Genomic DNA, 19,315 nt, shown 5'->3' on the forward strand with positions numbered 1-19,315 from the left:
CTTCAGTGTTTTACATCCGTATCTGCCCCATGACCTGCAGTGGTGCATGATGGGGAGACGTGTTGGGGGCTCACTGTTCGTTGGAGAAGCCCACTGAAGTGCTGTGATGTTGAAAAGAGAACTTAGTGAGCAAGCACTTCCTTGTCTGCTTGCCAACCTAGTGGCCTCTGCCAGGTGATCTGACCTGAGAGTCTTCACGTGAAGTCAGAGATGTGAGTCCTGCAGTTTTCTGTCTCGTGGGGACACTTGCTGATCACACTGGTTGATCGATTTGGTGTGTGTACGTCACACGCATGACTTAGCTGGGGGAGTCTCATGATTGGTGCAGACAGGTGCCTGTTTCTCCTGGGTTTGTTTGCTCACCCTCATGTAAGAACCCCGTCTGTTGAAAGACCACCCTTGTGAGGTGTCTTTGGGAATACACCTGTTTTCCCCTTGTTTGTGGGGTGCTGGATTGAATCTTTCACATTTCTAATGGTCCCCTCTTCATGCGTGGGTCCCAGAGCTCTGTCTGTGTATGGTCTTGTTTGTGGTCAGTGGGCAGCTGTATGACACAAGCTTGCTCCCTTTTTTTGTGGGTGGGGTTTGGTTTCACGACAGGGTTTCTCTCTGTAGCCCTGGACCTCACTCTGTAGGCCAGGCTGGTCTCCAATTCAGGAAGATCTAACCGCCTCTGCCTCTCAAGCGCTGGGAATAAAGGCTTGGGAACCTCGGCCCATTGTTTCTTTTTAAATAGTGACCCAATGTTCCTATTGCATAGACTCTGCATCCAAAACCCACTAGTCCTCAGGCTACAAATGGAATCCTATTTTGTAACTGTGTCCTCCAGGCAGCTGTGATGACTGTCCCATAAGCCCACTCCAGAGGAAGCAAATCCACACACCCTAGTGTTTAGGCATTAGTGTACAGGGGGAACTGCTGGCCCTCTGTCAAATTGGTCATCTGCAGTGACAGTTGTTAAGCTGTTACTTAGTAACATTTTCCTTCTGAACCCTTCCACTGGGTATGACTTGCCAACAGGTGTGGTATTCTCGGGAGCCCAGGATGGGGCTATCAGTGTTGAAGCACTTGCCTAGCATGTGGTAGGCCCTGGGCTCTACCCACAGGATAGAAAACCTGCTGGGTAACTAGGTGCCTGTCACCTGGAATATCACAGTCCCTCCAGGCCCCTCTTCCACATCTCGCTCATAATAGTTGAAAGAGCATCTGTGCGTACAGTATGACTCTTGACAAATATATAGACTGAATACTCTCTTGTACTAACCCAGCCACTGGAGGAGGGTCAGAGACAACAAAGCCAGACCCACGAAAACAGTTACCAAAACAAACGAATAAACAGAGGAGTGCTAGGAGCAAAAGTAAATAGAAGCAGCTTTTAGGGGTGGGGTGGGGACTTCCAGTTGAGTTCTTAGAGATCTTTCAAAATGTAGCTGTTAGTAACTTTGTTCCTTGACAATGTTTTGCATTCGGACTACTCTCACCGGGTTGTCTCTGGGCTTCTCATCTTATCAGCGTTTTCCTTCCCCTCTCTCATTCATCTCTTCCCCTCCCCTCCCCTCCCCTCCCCTCCCCTCCCCTCCCCTCCCCTCCCCTCCCCTCCCCTGCTGTCCTCTCTGGTCCCCCTCCCCTTCTGTTTCTTCCCCTCCTCTTTCCTCCCCTCTCCCTCTCGCTTTTCCCACTCAATTTAACCAGGAGTGTGTGAGTGGGTTTGGATATATCCGTTGGAACCTGGTGGGCTCAGCAGTGGTTATTCTCCAAGTCCTTTGCCCTCCGATGTGGGGAAGAGCCTTAAGGTGAGAAAATCTAGTGGGCTCGCTCCCTCCCTCACTCCACAAATATTTATTGAGCACCTGTCTGTGCCAAGCCCTGCTCCAGTGCCAGTGACACAGTGGGGTACGTGGCAGGAGGCGAGCTGCTCTTGTATGTGTGATGTTTAGAGAGTGTCCGGTGTCTGTTTAGGTAGAGACTTCAGAAAGGGGACAAAGGACCTTCACAGGAGGCGTGGGAAAGGGAGATGCTAAAAAGCCTGTGTCCCGAGAGTCACAGAGGGAGCCCTGAGACGGTGGATTGCCTTGGGCGCTGAAGAGAAGAAGATAGTAGGTTCTGAGCCGTATTGTGTGTTCACTGGACAAGAAGACTGTTGATCTCAGGAAGTTTCTGGAAGGAGGCTGAGGCCCTCCAGTAGGGCAGAAATAAGTCTTAGGCCAGGATGGTAGTTCCAAGAATTGGGAGAAGGGGCCAGAGCCCAGATGCGGACTGTACTAACATGTAGAATTGCCCCTCAATAGCCCAGGGGGAGTAGACTTTGAATGTTACTTTCTGTTCCTGCGGGAAGTTTTTATATCTTCAGGTAACTGTGGCCACGTTTCCACTGTTTAAGAAACGTGTTGATGGTTAATACAGGATTTTAACCAGGGGGTCAGGTTATTTGTGCTTTAGAATTCTCTGACCCCGAATCCAAAGAGTAATTCGTGGACAACGTCATAGGTACCTGTTTCCTTTACCTAGAAAGTTCATGTTCATGGCCACAGAGTCCACAGGTCTCCAGGAGCGCTCTTAAAGGACAGCCAGCAAGTCTAAGACAAGTTTCAAAACAAAACTCCAAACTGCTTCAGGCTCTGGTCTAGTTCCTCATAAAGCTTGGCATAATTCCTGTCAGACTTGTTTATTTTTTTTTCTCAGCTTGCTATCTTGATATTTTTGCCTTTGAAGAAGTTATAGAATTATTGCAATTTAATCACAGACATGTATTCTACAAGATCTATTTGATATCTCCTGATTACTTTCATGTCGCTTGGGCCTTCAGTCTTGGATAGAAGCATGAGGCTGGGGAGCTAATCTCCGTGCTCTGGGAGATATGCGTGCTTGGTCCCAGCACTGTGGGGCAAGATGGGTACCCTGTTCTGGAAATGTAGCATGCTTTCCCCATTAATACTAATCCAGAAAACCACCATTTGTATTTGGGCCTATTTCAAGGTTGGACAGTAAGTATACTGAGTTTAATTAATTGATAGTCCCATTAACTATGGGGATTCCTGACTGTCCTTAGAACTTGGTACTTCCCAGTCAAAAACAAACAAACAAACAAAAAAAATAGCCTCCCTGGGTTGTGGAGAAGGCAAAAGCCAGGCTATGAGGGTAGCCATTTAAATAGGCCTAGGTTTGGGGATGGATCTGTAGTCCTGAGGGAACATGGTGATTGCCATTAGGAAAAACATATATATTAAGAATTGAGATAGCTCTTTAGCTTCTCAGATTTTTTACAGCCTACAGAAGGTTTAGATGAAGTGATATCAACATAAAAACAGCCACTATTTAAAAAATGCATCTTCTGGGAAATATATTGCCTCCTTCAATGCACTTTGGCAACCTGTAATAAGCTGGCAGCCCCTGTTTTACTAAGAACTTTTTAATAAAATGGCAGGAAAGGAAAAAAATGGAAGGTGTACCAGCAGATAGGAGTTCCTTTAATAACACAGTGGGTGTTGGGGTTAGTGTTAGAACCACCCAGGCAGGCAAGCAGCTCTGAGAAATGTCCTAGTAGCCTGTGCCTGGCTTGACTAAGAGACCAGCTGCCCTAGAGGGCCCTGCAAACTTCCCAGAGGACGCAGAGGCCGAGCTGGTGTCTGAGCACTTCTCTTTGTTTCGGTTGTTTTCGATCTGTCTTGGAAAATACGGACACAAACCCAGTCCCAGTCCCTACAGCTGCTTGGGCTTTTTATGAATGAGGCCCAGAAGGGGGAGGAGAGGGCTTGCATTACACCAGCCGTTGGGTAATACAATTCATTCACTCTCTGCCATCCAGTCCAGGCTTTTGTTTTAAAGGAAATGACTTGTTTATTTGACAATTCAGATTAGCCTCCCCCTGAGCCCCCCTCCTCCTGGACTTCAGTAAGTTCAAACACTAAAGCTTGTGTTTTTGAGCGTTTGCTCAGTTTATTTGGGTGAAATATTAGGAAAGGTTGATTAAGAAGGGGAGAGGCCTTGTCACCTTGGGGGATCTTGGTTACTCCTCCTTCCCTCTGCTATCGAAGAGGAGAAGCCACGCAGTCTCTTTACCCAGCCTTCAGACCTTTGGGAGCCACTGGAGTGGAGTCTTTTTGGCAAGGTGCTATCCCCTGAGGCCTTCGCAGATCTAAATGTGCCTTCTTACCCTGTGTCCTGGCATGCTTCCATCTCCTGCACTGACATTTCTTTATCTGTGGCATTTAAGGCCCCATTCTTGTGGCCACTAAAATCTGAATTGGAAAGTGTGTGACAAGGGCTGGTCCTCTCCCCACCATTGCTTCCTGCTAGGGGACGAACAAAGAGACCGGCCATTGTCCTGAGCATAAGTGACCCTCTGTCAAAACAAACACCAGTAGAAAGGGGCAGCCTTCGAGTGGGCTCAACACTGGGCTGCATTTCCTCACAAAGAGCACTGTGAGGTCAGAAGGGACCATTCCTTGATGACCATCCTGGGTGTGGAGACATACCACTTCCATTCACAGTACAGATCTGCTGGCCATCTCTGCCACCCTCAGGCACTGGTGTCTGGTTTGTGTCCATGACCGCATGTTTGGGAAAGCACATTCTCTATGAGGCATTATTACCACAACACACACTCTCACACACTCTCTCTCCCTCTCTCCCTCTCTCCCTCCCTCTGTCCCTCCCTCTCTCTCTCTCTCTCTCTCTCCCTCTCTCTCTCTCTCTCTCTCTCTCTCTCTCTCTCTCTCTCTGTGTCTGTCTGTCTGTCTGTCACAAAAGTTAAGGACTCTGTTATGTAAGTCAGATACCAAATAATAGTACAAGAAGTGACCCTGGGTATCCTCAACTTTTAAGTCCCACGAACCTCTCTGAGCTCCATTGCTAGCAAAAAGACTGTGTTTTAGGGCATCTACCAGCTGGTTGCCGCAGACAGAGAACATCCAGATGTTAATGGACTGACTACGCACGTTGCCTTTTCTGCCCATGCTCTGATGCTGCATTAACACACTTGGTGGTGAACTGAAGCACCATGCAAAGGGTAGACACTCAGCGTAGTCACTTTTCCTAGTAACCATGGTTTTAACTCATGCGCGGGGTCCCATTATCACAGACAGGACCTTTCCAAACCCTTAATACTGTAGTTGTTCTGAGTTGTTCTTAGGTTTTCTTGCAGGGAAAGCTGAGGTACATGGCAGGGTGGTTGTGAGCCATCTCACTACAGGTGTAGGTTGTCTGGGAGGGAATGCTATGTCAGCTTGATAGCTGCATCTCATGTATCTTCCTGGCCAGTTTATCTTTCTGGATGATGTGAGTGAGGCATACAGTGTGTACGAACTCTGCCTTGCTGCTGTGGATAGAACTTGGGAGGAAGACAGTGGCAGCGGCTGCTGCTGCATGTGGCTGCTGGAAATTGAACTCAGGACCTCTGGAAGAGCTATCTCTCCAGCCCATGCTTCCTATAACCTAGAGTGAACATCTGGACTAGAGTAGCTGGAGTGAGTTGACAGCAGGATGTGGCTGGTGATTCTAATACAAAGTTCTAACCCTATTCTTACAGCTGTCGGCCCCAGATCAGAGACCAGACAGGAGATAGAGCAAGATCATGAATACTTCCCCTATAGTTTCTTGGTCATAAGTGTGTGTGTGTGTGTGTGTGTGTGTGTGTGTGTGTGTGTGTGTGTGTGTAGTACAAGGGCTATAATGTCATTCTTTTGCACATGGATACCCTCTTTTCCAAGTATCATTTTATATACATACATACATACATACATACATACATACATACATACACACACACACACACACACACTCTCTCTCTCTCTCTCTCTCTCTCTCATTGTAAGGTCTTTTATCAAATACTGGTTGAGTGAAAGTATGTTGATTTTTTTTTTCTCTTTTTATTCCGTATCCAGTTTAGGTGTCTGTTTTTCTGTCAGTACCATACTCTTTAGGTAACTGTAGCATTGCAACAAACATGCACTTGTAAAATTTTGTTTTGGGGCTTTTTTGCTATTGTTTTTGAGACTGTGTCTCATGCAGCCTTGGCTGGCCTTAAACTCTCTATCCTCCTGGCTCCACCTTTGCAGTGTACTCTGAAGTCAGGTGATGCTTTTAGCGTTGCCCTTTTTTTGCCCAGAATTCTGTTGGGCATTCGAGGTCTTGCGGTAGAACACTGCCATACAAGGAGAAGAAATGAAACATGCAGAATGGAAGCTGGGTTGAAGGAGAAGACCCTGTGCCCAGTGGTTGGGTTCTCAGCCGGGGTCAGCTCACTGTAGGGTGGGAGAGGGGACGGAGGACTGAAGAGCAGTTGGTTCGGGGGTGATATCAAGAGAGCAGGGAGGGTTTCAAAAACATTGGGACCAACAACAGCTTCGTGGGTGTGGAACAAGCAGCACACACACTCCAGACCTCGCTCCGTGGAAGTCACTGAGCTCACACCTCAGTCACCATCCAGTTGCACATCAGGGTGTGCAAACATGTGCGTATGTATTGTATTTGCTTTGCATCATGGAAACAAGCTTTTGGGTTCTCCCCTCCCCCCGAGTTGATTCTTCCAAATAATTGAGATGCATGTCTCAGTTCAATAAATGCAAGCCTTTCTTCTCAACCGTTATTGACAGATCTTCGCTAATTAATAATGCGTGATACAAGGCACTATTATGAAACCTGAAGCCCAGGAACTCTTTTGCACATGAAAATGGGTTTTGTTAAAGAGCTTCGGACATCTGTGTGTGCGTGTATGCGATGGGCTCTGTCCATTCTGTGGCATCCTGGCACCGTTGCATCCTGATCCTAGGCTGTCTCTTGGTAAACCACTTCTGGCATTTTCACTCAGAAAGGGCAGAAGGCTTTCACTGTTGCTTTTAAGTGGACATCAGGTGCCAGGAGTTCCATGGTTGAGACACTAGAACCCTGTCCATCACCTGGATATGAGCTACAAAGGGGAGACACGGATAACAGTTAGCCCTGCCCTCCTCCTTTTTTTTTCTTTTTTTTTACATCATCTTCTCCCCTTCCTGTTAGCACTCCTTCTTGAGTTGTTCAACCCCTTTAGCGTCCTGCCTCCTCTATCTTACTTTGCCTCCCCATGGCTCCTTATGTTTTCCCAGATAGGAATTGTACTAATGAAAACGAGAAGTAAATGTAATATGTAACGTTCTGTCGGTAATTGTTTGTTTGCATTTTAGCTTGTCACTGAGCTAATGATATTTTAATTGTAGCTGACTTGAAACACAATGAAAAAGTGGCTTCCTGCTGTTTTGGGTTCTTTTGAGGTTTTTTTCTTTCTTTCTTTTCTTTTCTTTTTTTTTAAGCCCGATTCAGTGACTTGAAGGTAATTTAAAATGTTCGAGCCCCAGAAACATATTTATATTCTACAGCCACGGACTAACCAGGCAGTGCTTGTGTTTAATCATTGGCAGGGCTGTAAGTACAGTAAGGAAAGAAGCAGCCTGGTGCACACATCCATTACATGATTGCTTATGTGCAGGAATCTTACAAACCCTCTCTCACTGCAGCTCTAGAATGTCATACATGGGCAGCTGGGCCAATGCTGTTTGATTTTGCAAGGGAGTCTTCTATTTCTGAATGTTGTTTCATGCGCCAGCTCTCTGAGGCTATGTGAGGACTACAGAAAGAAACAGAAGGCCCAGATAGAGTCGAAGAAGAAGCACACGATTCTCACAGGAACGACTGTGATTTACTTGCTGAATCAGCTTTAAGACTGATGCAGGTTAAACCTCTGTTTGTGTGTGGGGGGGGGGGGGGTTGGGTCGGGGGTACACATTTGTAGACATTTAGAGTGTAGTTCCTAATCCATCTGTTGGAAGAATTGGTGAGCTGCAGAGAACTTTTAAAACAAATGGCATTCTCAGATAAATACAGAATAATGCTTCGTCAACGTTTAGCATTTTTTATGCTGCCACAATATGGCGGTTCTTGGCACTACTAATCCTTGTCCCAAAAAAACTGGGCCAGGAAGATTGCTGTAAGCCAGCCTGGCCTACATGGATGAATTTAAGCCCAGCCTGGGCTACAGATTGAGACCTCAACTCAACAATAAAAAACCAACTCAGCTGCCAGAGTTGACAAACTGGGCAAGAAGTTCAAAAAGAGCCTGGATTGGACACCTGAGTTGACCTCCACCACAGGCACCCACACAAGCAGTTCTCATGGGTTCCTCCTCTTTGCATTTACAAGTGTTGCTCTAGGGGTATTTACCTCAGGCATGGCGTGTGCCTTCGTGTCTGCGCAGGGCCACAGTTCAGAGTGATGGGCTGATGTGTATTGTTTACCCCTTGTGAGGGTGCCAGGGGCTTCTCCATCTTGGGAAGAGAGATTTCAGCTACCCTAGAGCCTCTTTATCTGCACAACCCATGCCTGCTTTGGTTGCCCTCTGAGCTGCAACCTGTCATGGTTCTTGAGAGCCCAGAGAAAGTATTTGATCTCCCATCCTGTTTAAATAACTAAATATCTAATCTTGGTTTTTTAGAAGAAACTTAAAAATAAAAGCTGCACTAGTTCTGGTAAGTCAGAACTTCAACTTGTTTCTAAACGCCCATAAAGCGCCCTCAACACTCTGAAATATTTTTATTCACAACGCTACCGACACCCAGTGTGAGGTTTTCAATACTAACAACCAGCGCTCCAGCCCGGCAAACACCATATGGGACCTGCGAGCGAATGTGGTTCTGACACGGACTGTGCAGAGTCAGCACATCCTGACAGAATCCTCCAAGATTGCTCTCTCACCGCAGGGATGTAGAGGTTTGAGTTTATAGCCATTTCCCCTTCAACTTTGAGCATTTGCCACAGTGACCCCCAAATGGCAGAAAACTTGATGTTGCTATTAATGTAGCAAGGATACAAGTCAGGAACAGCTGAGTGGAAGGGCAGGGTGAGACAAAGTCTGTAGGGCCATGGTTTGGAGCAGCTTTGTATGAGTCTCTTGGGAATTCAGCTCTGAATGCGTGTTCATTTCTTAAGACTACCCCGGGTGCATGACTTCTCTGTACTGTACGATCGTGGGGGAGGGGCTGGGGACACAGCCTGGCTCATCCTCTGCCAGCGCTGTTACTGTGTTTGGGTTTAGAACATTTCCCTTACTTTCCAGCCATTTCTTCATAGGAGCTTCGGGAACTCAAGAGTTCTAGCTGAAGAGTGAGACCCTGCTGCCATGATGATATTTGTGGGGGTGAACATTAATTGAACGCCTTTAATAGGTGACTAGGACTCCTCTAGAAAGTGTCTCACCAGTTTCTTCATTTTAAAAGGAGAAGCTGATCTCCAGGAACATTTTCCTCCCTCCATATCTTCTTGCAGATACAGTGAAAGCCAAGGGCAGCACTGTGTCCAGAGTGTCCGTTCTGTGGCACTTGTAAAAGGTCAGCAGAGATGTGTGTATGCCAGTGTTAGGAGTCACCATTGAAGATCAAGGGTACAGTAGTCTTCTCTCCCTGCGAGGGAGAGATATTCAAAGAGCCTCAATAGATTCCTGAAATCTAAATAACACCAAACCTGAGGTATACTGTGAACACCTATGCATATATATCTATACGGAAGTTTAATTATAACCAAAAATCAGCAGTATCAATAAGGCAATCATAAAAATATGCTGTAATCAGTTGCCAACACCACTCTTTTTCCAGTTTGGGGTCATAGCACTGTCATACTCCTCAGATCTCTTATGACGTTGCTGGCTGATAGGGTATACAGCCTGGATCCATTGCAGAAAGGGAAGACCCTTGCAGAGCAGGACAACAAGATGGCTTCCTGTAACTTTGAATGGCAGGCAACTTAAGGCCAAGGACTTTCTTATTTCTGGAATTTTCCATTTAATATTTTCATGTCATGGTTACCTCCAAGGTAACTGAAACCAAGGAAAGCAAATTGCGAACAAGAGAGAACTGTGGCTCAACTGCCCTTGACTTGATGCGATTGCCAATATTTGGTGAACTGGAGAGTATATCAGATAAGATAGGTCGTGCTCTCCAAGCACGGAAGGCAGAGCTGCCTCCCTCACCCAGGGTCCTTAGCTCTGTTGCTTGAAGCCCGGCAGAATGTTTGTGAGTCTAAACAACAAGGAGGTGGTGGTCACATTCCCAGTCACTGGAAACATACTAATAACGCAGCTTAGATTGCTCTGAGAGGGTGTAGAGCACAAGCCGCAACCTGGACGTATTAACAGACCTGTCCCTCAGACTTCTGTGTCTCTGAAGCTTTTGAGAGACCTCACACGTGTAACACCATGCAGTAAACACAATACCTCTGCGTGCTGAAGCATGCGGGCCACACTGAACTTGTTATGAGTTCGGTTCAGATGAGTCCATTCTCTGAAGAGTACAAGATCACCAACTCCATGGCTGGTGGGATTCCTTCCTGATCTGCCACTTATGAGACCCCTGCCCCCTGTATCTGTACAGGGCAGATTCTTATCTGTATGAGGGCGCTTCCTTCTTTTTTACAGCAGGATTTTCCTCTGGTGTAAGTTTTGAGGACTAACAACAGTGTGTGGTGGTATTATTGTTCCTTGCAATGGGAGTATAGTGCTTGGTCCATAGACTCTATCATAGCTGGCAATTTTTCTAATAACATTCCAGTAAACAATAACTTTCAAAGGTTGAAGTACCATTCCCATATGAAGCTACAATAGCAAAGATAAGATAAAATAAACAACTGTCTTGTTCTGAAATGGTGGTCAGGACAGCCTGGCATGAGGACACTGAAGTTAGCATATGCCTCCTCTTGAGGAGCTCGGAATGTCCAATGGCAAAGTAGCATTAAATACCACAGGGTATATTATCTTTTAAAATGATGACTTATTTCGATTAATATTTAGTTCTCCACCAAGTTAAAGGATAGCATTATTTTGAAAACTAAAGTTGAAAAAAATATTTTTTGTTTTTCTTGTCAGCATTTTTATCTCCCTCAAAAATATGCTCCCAGCTTTGAGATAAATTGTGGATAATTACCAGAATGTTGGCTTTTAATCTTGGCCACGTGACTGGTTTCGTATAGCAAACGAACTGTGGCTATAGAAAGGACTATTTAGCCTCCTGTGTTTCCATTTCTGCCTGTGTCTGTTAGCGTTCCGTTACTGTAGCAAACTGCCGGAGTGCAGCAAGTGATGGAGAGGAAGTTTACTTTGGCTTACAGTTTTCAAAATTCTGGTCCATGGTTGATTGACTCCATTAATCTACAGCCTGCAATGAGGCAGTCTTTCTGCTTGTAGCAATATAGGAGCTTGTGTGGAAGCGAAGCTGGTTAACGTTATGGCTGACTGGGACACAAAGGCAAGAGGGAGGACTATTTACTGCCTCACTCTTTCCTTCAAGGGTGCATCCCCCAGAAGACCTCTGATTAGGCCTCAACTCTGAAAATTTCCACCACTTCCAGTCCTTCCAAGCTGGGAACTGTGCCTTCAACACCTAGGCTGTTGGCAACCATCTGTATCGAAACTTTAGTACCATGTCAACCAGCAACGCGTGGGTGCTTCAAATACAGACATGTTTAAGATGCATTCGCCACAAAAGCAAAGCTGGGGTTATAAAAATAACTATGATGTGGTCCTCACCCTAGAGATGCTTGATCTTGTGGGTCTGTACTTCAAGGTGCCAGGACACTGGGATGTTCCGATGTGGAAAAGGAGTGTGTGAAGGTTTGTTTTCCAAGGATCTGTCTGAGAGCCATTAACCTTTCTCCAAGGGGCTCCTCATCCTCTCCTCCTCACAGCCGTGGGTTAGCGTGGAGATTAGCTTTTGTTGCTAACAGAACCTAAGGGAATTCCATGCCACAAGATCTTCAGCCGGAAGCTTGGATTCTCCTTTCCCAAGGCAGAGGCCAAACTGGGCTCCACTGACTCAGGATTGAAGGAGCCTGCCTGGAAAGCCTTACTTCTAGACTGCATCTGGGAGGGGAACCATGAAGTAGTATGAATTTTGTTCCCTCCCAACAACTACAACAGGTTCAAAGGCTTGCCTGGTGTCGGGGCTCTGGCTGTTGGGAGCATTGCCTGAGCTGCCAGGCTAAAAGCGTGACCCGCTTGTGTGGTCAGTTGGCAGTGAATTAGCGAGCCCTTTAACTGACATTTTTCTTTTCCCTTTGTGTTTTCATAAAGTTACTGAATAGACACCAGATTGTAAATGCTATGCAAATAGTCAGTTTCTGAAATTGACCACCAAAAAGATGTGCGTGGAGTTACATGGAGTCATTGAAGACAGAGTTAGTTCTCTTTTCCAGTATTATGGCATGCACGGAGCTGGACTTGAGGTGAGGGCTGCACATACAACCCCCAGTAAGAACATACAGTGGGTAACCCGACACTTCCCCCCCTCCACCCTGACGGCTCGACTGAGGTGCCATTTGTTACATTCTGTGGGTGAGATGAGACCCTCTCTGCTGGGTTGTCAAGGTGGGCTTCTGATGGAGGTACACCAGCAACTTACACGGGCAGTGGAAGTTCCATCACTCCTTCATTTCCGAAGGGGACAGCCAGATAGTCCGAGCTACATCCCACATTTGGGGTTTTGGATGAGGTCAGTGAAGTAGGTCATGTAGTGATGTACCCCTGTCGTGGTTAAAGTACAGCCATCGCACACACAACTCGGGGGTTGGATCCAGGGTATCTAGTGGAAGGTGGAAATGGGTATCTTTCTCCTTTCATTCCAAGGGAACTCTGACCCTTCCAGATGTTAGCTCTCACACATTGTTACTGTCCCTACACTGTCACTATTCTGTAGCAAGCTTTTCAAAACTTGTTTAAGATTTTCTTGCAGACTTGGTCATTGGTTTTGCCTCAGACTCTCAATGTAGCTAAGAGAGAGGGAGGGAGAGAAGGAGCTTACCGTGTGCTGTGTATGCACTTGTGTGTTACTAATGTGAAGACAGGGGCTACCTTTATAAAGAGAAGTCTTAGTTAGTATCCAGAGGTTTGTTTCAAAGTCCAAATGTCATAGTGAAGCTGTGGTAAGGGTTGTCAGTGACAGGAGCCTGAGAGCAAGTAAACACAAGAAGGAGATGTGGAGAGAGGTCACATGGCCCTTTTCTCTAGCCCTCTTGTGAGAATTGCCTTAATCTCCTCAGAGGACAGGGTACCCAGGGGCCTAAGAACCTCTTACCGGGACCACCTCTTAAAACTTCTATCTCTTAGCACTGATACCTTGAGGACAGCCTTCTCACACAAGAACTCCCAAGGGATACCCAGATTTTTCCTGTAGAAACCTCTGTGTCTTCCTGACTGACCCAGTGTTTCCCAATGTGGCCCCATGCAACAGTCTTCCACTGAATCAGCGTTGCCATTTGTCTGTCTGTCTTGTCTGACTAAATTCTTCATCGAGAAATACTTTTGAGAACATCACCCACTGAGAAAACAGATAGGGATGAGGGCTACAGAGCCCTGGGCTGGTCCCAGTGTCTGCAGAGCGGTGGCAGACATCAGCCTCTCTCATCCGTGTGGCTCCATGCATAGCCAGTTACAGTGGATTTGGCAGCAAACATAGTTGAGTTCCAGAACAGTGAAAGTCCAGACCAGATTCGGATACTGTTTTGTACCAACTTAGTGCTAAAGTCCACACAAATAAGAAAGTACGGCTTGGCTGTTTGGTGAGGTGACTGGAGTGGGTCGGATGGCAAACCGACCATTGTCCCCAGACTCAGCTTCCTGACAAAGGGAGCCTCTGAGGGCAGAGAGTGCACGCTATGGAAGATCCCGTGGAGAAGCCATACTTAAACTTGAAAATGCATTTGGTTTCAGTTCCTCCTACTGGCATGAGTGATAAATCACTTCAGGATAGCACCGTACAGCGCGGCCAAATTCCCTTTTTTTTATGCCCCATGCAGCATTGCTCTCCGTAGCCTTATATGGTGTGTTTACATGGCTTTCTAAACAAAAGTGGATGTGCTCGCAGATGACTTTCAGGGGGCTTATTAGCATCTCAGCCATGTCGGGCTACATTTCATTTTAATTAAAAGAACAAAACAGAAGAGGATGGGAGGAAGGCCGTAAACTGGTAGGGAAGGGAACCCCTTAGTCGCTAACGTAAGCATGCCTCTGACTGGGAGAGCGATCAGTCTGAATTGTTGAAAATGGGAAGGCAGCCTTTTAACTTCTTTAATGGAAATGTTGCAGATGGCAACCCACTCCCAATAAACAAAGAATGCCACCAACATACAGATACATACATACATACATACATACATACATACATACATACATACATACATACATACATAAAAAAAATTCAGCACCCATGCCTGAGTTCTTAACCTATGGGAGGAAGAAACCAAAGAGCATGGCTAGGAAGTGATGGATTCCTTTAAATATTCATTTTACATTTATTTATGTATGCATGTGACTATCTCAGGTTAGGATATCATCTATGCGTGTGGATGCCCTTGGAGGCCTGGAATGCTGGGAACCGGACATGGGTGCTGAGAACCAAACTCAGACCTCACCGCACCCCACCCCACCCACCCTCCAGCAGCCAGCTCGCCCAGCCACTGAGGCATCTCTCCAGCCCCTTAGGTGCTGAATGGTGCCCTTCGGTTCAGCCTGTCCTTTTTAACCAAGAAACACAATTTATTAGTGTTACGAAAGCAATTTAAGTAATAAAGGGTTTATTTTGGTTTAGAGTTTCCATGGCATTAATCAGGGAAGACATGGTGGCAGGGGCAGGAAGCTAGATGAAGTGCCTCCTGCACTCAGGAAACAGAGTGGGGGTGACGAAATAGGAGAGCAGACAGGAAGTAGGGCCAGGCTATGAGCCTCAAAGTCTGCGCTTCTTCCAGTTTACGTCTTCCAGCAAGGCTCCACCTCCTAAAGCTTCCATAACCTTCCCAAGCTGCGCCACCAACAAGAGGCCAAGTGTTCAAATGCATGTGCCTACATGAGCAGTCGGTGTTGGCACTACCACAAATATTAAATAAAAAATATCTGCGTTCATGTTATCTCAAATTATGAAGCTGGTGCGAAGATGTACATGTAAAAATGGGAATATTTTCTTACCCGTTTGTAATTTTGATTTACTTACATATTATATTTTGACACGGGATCTCACTGTGTAGACTGACCTAAAAAAAACTGAAAATGTAGATCAGACAGCCCTCCAGCATGGGGTCCAGCCTCTGCCTCCCCGCATGCCAGGATTTCAAAATAGTATTTTCAGAGTTAATTTATAACAATTTCAAATGTTTGGAAACTTAAAAACATTTTTTAAAGATCTCTCCAGCCTAAAATTATGTATGTATGTATGTATGTATGTATGTATGTATGTATGTATGTATGTATGTATGTATGTTGGATTTTAGAGCCAACAGGTGCCCTTCTGATGAACAAAGAACTTTCTGGAGGCGGCCAAAGGGCAACGAAAGGCAGATGAACAATGTCTGTCCTCTGATGGGAATTGTTCCTGTGGTAGCAGCCCCTTCCTGATGTCTTTTCCTGATGGAGGGCAGTTGTGGACTTGGTAGAGAAGAGAAGAAAGGGGGTGTGTGCCCATCTCTCCACAGCAGGACTTCTGAAAGCCTCCCTTTGTGTGTGCTGGGATGGGCCCCTGTCGGGCAGGGCACAATCAGGCTATTGTTTCTTTGAGGAAAGCAATGACATCCTGTTGCAATGATTTGTGGAAGAAAATATTTGATGTTTTTGGAAGAGGTTGGACTTGGAGGGAGTGAGGAAGAAAGGGAGGGACTTACCCCATCCCACCCACTTCAGACCTCTTGGCGGATGGGACAGGGCCCCGTGTATGTAGTCCAGAGCAGGCAGTTTCTATACACTCTGTATCGGGGTTCGGGGTAGGGGAATTCTAGGCATTTCCAGTCCCGGCCCTCGGGATGATGGAGGAGTAGCTCTAATGCGGGTGGAGCTGATTTCGATCACCGTGGCCTGCTCCACCATGGCCTCCCTGATGCTTCTTTGGTGCCTTTGCTTGCATGCTCTTCAAGGTGCCTGGACTTAACTAATGGTTGGGGAAGAGCAGTAAAACATGGAGTTCTCCCGACCTCCTACCACCCATGGGTCTTCCATCTTCTCCTCTCCTTAACAAACACCCGACATTGTCAGTCGATAAAGAAAAAAAAGGTTGGTTTTGTTTTGGGGATGTGTGTGTGTGTGTGTTGCTAACCCCTTTCGGAGGCTTCAGTCTGCGATTGGTTAGCCCCATTGCGGTTGGTTCTGTGGTGAGCACTGCATCACGGTGGAGCGAGGAGTGTAATGGAGTCCACACTCCCTTCAGGAACACAATCTGTTCATCTGAGCCTCCTCCATTGGGCCACCGTTCTTAAAGGCTCTACCACCTCCCCTAAACACAGTGTGTTAGGCGTCATTCTGGGCCCAGGATCTAGCAGTACCTGGAGAGTGGGTTGAAGACAGATATGCCCCAAGTGCCAGCATGTGTATTCCTCCAGAAGGGAAAAGAATCCTGCCCTCTTCTCACACCAGACATGTCATGATCTGCCTTTTCAGACCACCCACACCTGCTGTCTCAGTCTTGCCTGCCTTATGTCTTTTCCTCTTTCTTAGAAGCTGCCTCCTTTCTGGGTTGCCCCCGACTTACAGGCCTTTCCCTCGTTGGCCTCAAGCAATCAGCTCTCTTTGGGATTCTCTCAGAAATTCCCATAGGTAACCCCATCACTGTTAAGCGCCCATCATGTAGTCGGCCTCAGCACTGTGAGGCTCCCGTTCCGTTATCTGTATGTCTTGCATAGGCCTGTGGTCCCTCAATCTGCCATCTGTGTCTAGACTTCCCTTTGCAAAACAGTCATTCAAAAGCACCTGCCCATGGCCAGTATGGGAGGGAGAACTGACAGCAGTGCTGACGACCGCTGTTCCTCACCAGGTCAGCTAGACCGTCCTTGCTTATTGCCTGAATTTCCCATGGCTAACTCCAGTCACCCTTAGTCCCTGTGCCACCTCCTTAGTGAGGCATCTGTGACTGCACAGCTGTGCACAGCGCCCTTGTATCTCACGGTGCCTTACGGCTTGCTTTTGCTCTCTGTGTTCAGAATTGACCTCATAAAAACAGCATGATCATACCCTCACCTGCTCTATGGTTACAGATAATTAACATTGGGGAGTTCCTTGGTGCTGTCTTGTACCGCGGCCATGCCCCCATGCCCGTATTTCACCATTACCTTGAACGTGTGCCGACCCTAAAGTGAAAAGATGTTAGGAAGTACCCGTTCTAGATCTTGCCCTCCTGCCCCGTACGGTCTTATGGGAAACCAAGGCAGGCATAAAGATGATGGCAGCTCTCTTCAGACAAGTGGCAGAGGCAACTGGGTCATGGTGCAAGGTATGTTCACAGATGCCCACTTTTTCTTGTTCTTAATTTAAGAGATATAAATCACATAGATTATCTTCTCCTGGTATGACAAGGGGTGAGACTAAAAGGATTCTGCACTGCGTAAAGCAGAACAGTAAGCAGAGAGGGTAGGCAGCCAGCCCAGTGACAACCATGGGGCTGTCCTCAAAATTCGGGAAGGATGGAATGACACAGTCCCTCCTCGGAGGGTGGCATTTTGACTGGGGGTCCTTAGGGGTCAGCTAATGGCAGTTCAGAAGGGGGAGGGCAAGAGCTGTGGTGTAAGGGGACTGATGGCCAGTGAACTGGACCTGGGCAAGGTAGCAAGGATGAATGCATTAGCTCAAGCTTTCACAGCAGAGCACCGCAGCCTAGGTGGCTTAAACTACTGACGCGTGTTTTCTCGTAGTCTAGAACTATGAGGCCAAGATCAGAGTCCAGCAAGGTCAGGTTCTGGTGAGTTCGGTTTTCTGTGCGGATGGCCATCTTCCCACAGCAGAGTGGAGGAGAGCGCAAGCTTCCATGCGTCTTCCATGAAGGCAGTAATCAGCATTGGACCCCCTCCTTGTGAGCTCATTTAACCTTAAGTTACTAGTCTGTGAAGGCTTAGGGCTCTGACGTAGGGATTTGGTGGGATGAGAATACAGATGCTATTGGCCCCAGGGGCCAATGGAGTAGGCAAGGAGCTATAGGCCACAATACAAGACATAACACTCCACTGCACAACACTATTTCTGTTGATGGCTTTAATCACTTTAGTTGTTAGATGAAGAGAGAACAATTAAGAGTGGAAATCGGGGAAACCAGTTAGGAAGTTGTTTTGAGAAATCCTTCTGAGAGATTCTAGTGGCCCTGGACTAGAGCCGAGTTCCTCAATGCCGTTGGCATTTTGAACTGGACAATCCTTGGTGGTGGCAGCTGCTGTGTACATTATAGAATGTCCATCAATATCCCTGGTCTCATGCTGCCACATACTGGTGTCCCATCTACCCGATGTCTACACAGAATAATCAAAAATGTATCTGGACATGGCTGGATGCAGGTGGGGCGGGGCAAAATGGTTCCTTGTTGAGAGCCACTCCCATCAGTTACAGTAACTAAGAGTAGATAGATTCAGGAATATTTAGGGACTTGTGAAATCTTGCAGGTGGGGCAAGGAAGGATAGAAGATGATTCAGGCATTTGGCTTAGATGAAACAAGAAGTGAAGTTGCCCGTCCCCGAGCTGGCAGGAGGAGGAAGGGAGTAGGTTTGTTTGGGAAGTGTGTGGTGGGGATGGCAGATGGAGCTAGAACTCTGCCTTGCATCTCGTTAAGTCTGAGATGCCTCTTTGCCACTCAGAGGAGAGCTAAGAGGGATTGAATATAGATGTATGGAATACAGGGGATGAGCCAGGAGTAGAGGGAAGCTTGTGGGACTTGTCTGTCCATAGCAGCCCTCTTGGGATGAGATCACATTAGGGATGTCAGACGTGGTATTCTCAGGAGCCCTTTGCACCAGTAAAACCCACAGACCATAATCTGCCATGACTGTTAGAAGCTCATCAAGACAGTGGTGTTTTTGTGGGGTGGTGATTGGGCTGTATAGATTGAGCCCTCCTGAGAATGCTTAGTACCCTTGTAGAAGAAACGCAGAAAATTGCCTGATCCCTCTGACAAGTGAAATCAATCCTTCTGTGCACCAGGAAAATGGGATTGGAGCAAGACAGAATCTGCAGGTACCAGGTTGGTTGGCTGGCTGGCTGAGTGGCTGGCTGGGTGGCTGGCTGGGTGGCTTGCTGACTGGCTTGCTGACTGGCTTGCTGACTGGTTGGTTGATTGATGGATTCAGTTGGTGGATTTAGTTACAACAACCAAAATAGGTGAAGATAAATCTGATGAAGTTTTATTTATATGAAATATATCCATTGATATTTGGCCCTTAAGAAGTTAAGTTTTTTAAAGACTTGTTCGTTTAGAAGCAATCATCAATATAACGTGTGTTATATTTTGCTGGGGGAAATCTCTACACACCTGGTGGGTGAGCCTTGTGGGCGCTCTTCTATTT

General features: G+C 46.7%; 1 protein-coding gene across 5 annotated transcripts in view; it reads left to right on the forward strand.

Annotated features, from left to right (window-relative positions):
* Igf1r (insulin-like growth factor 1 receptor) overlaps positions 1-19,315 on the forward strand; it is a 288,878-nt gene that overhangs the window by 132,598 nt on the left and 136,965 nt on the right. The gene's annotated exons all lie outside the window — the stretch shown is intronic.

The sequence above is a fragment of the Rattus norvegicus genome, chromosome 1, assembly GCF_036323735.1.
Source record: "Rattus norvegicus strain BN/NHsdMcwi chromosome 1, GRCr8, whole genome shotgun sequence".
NCBI classification, from domain to species: Eukaryota; Metazoa; Chordata; class Mammalia; order Rodentia; family Muridae; genus Rattus; species Rattus norvegicus.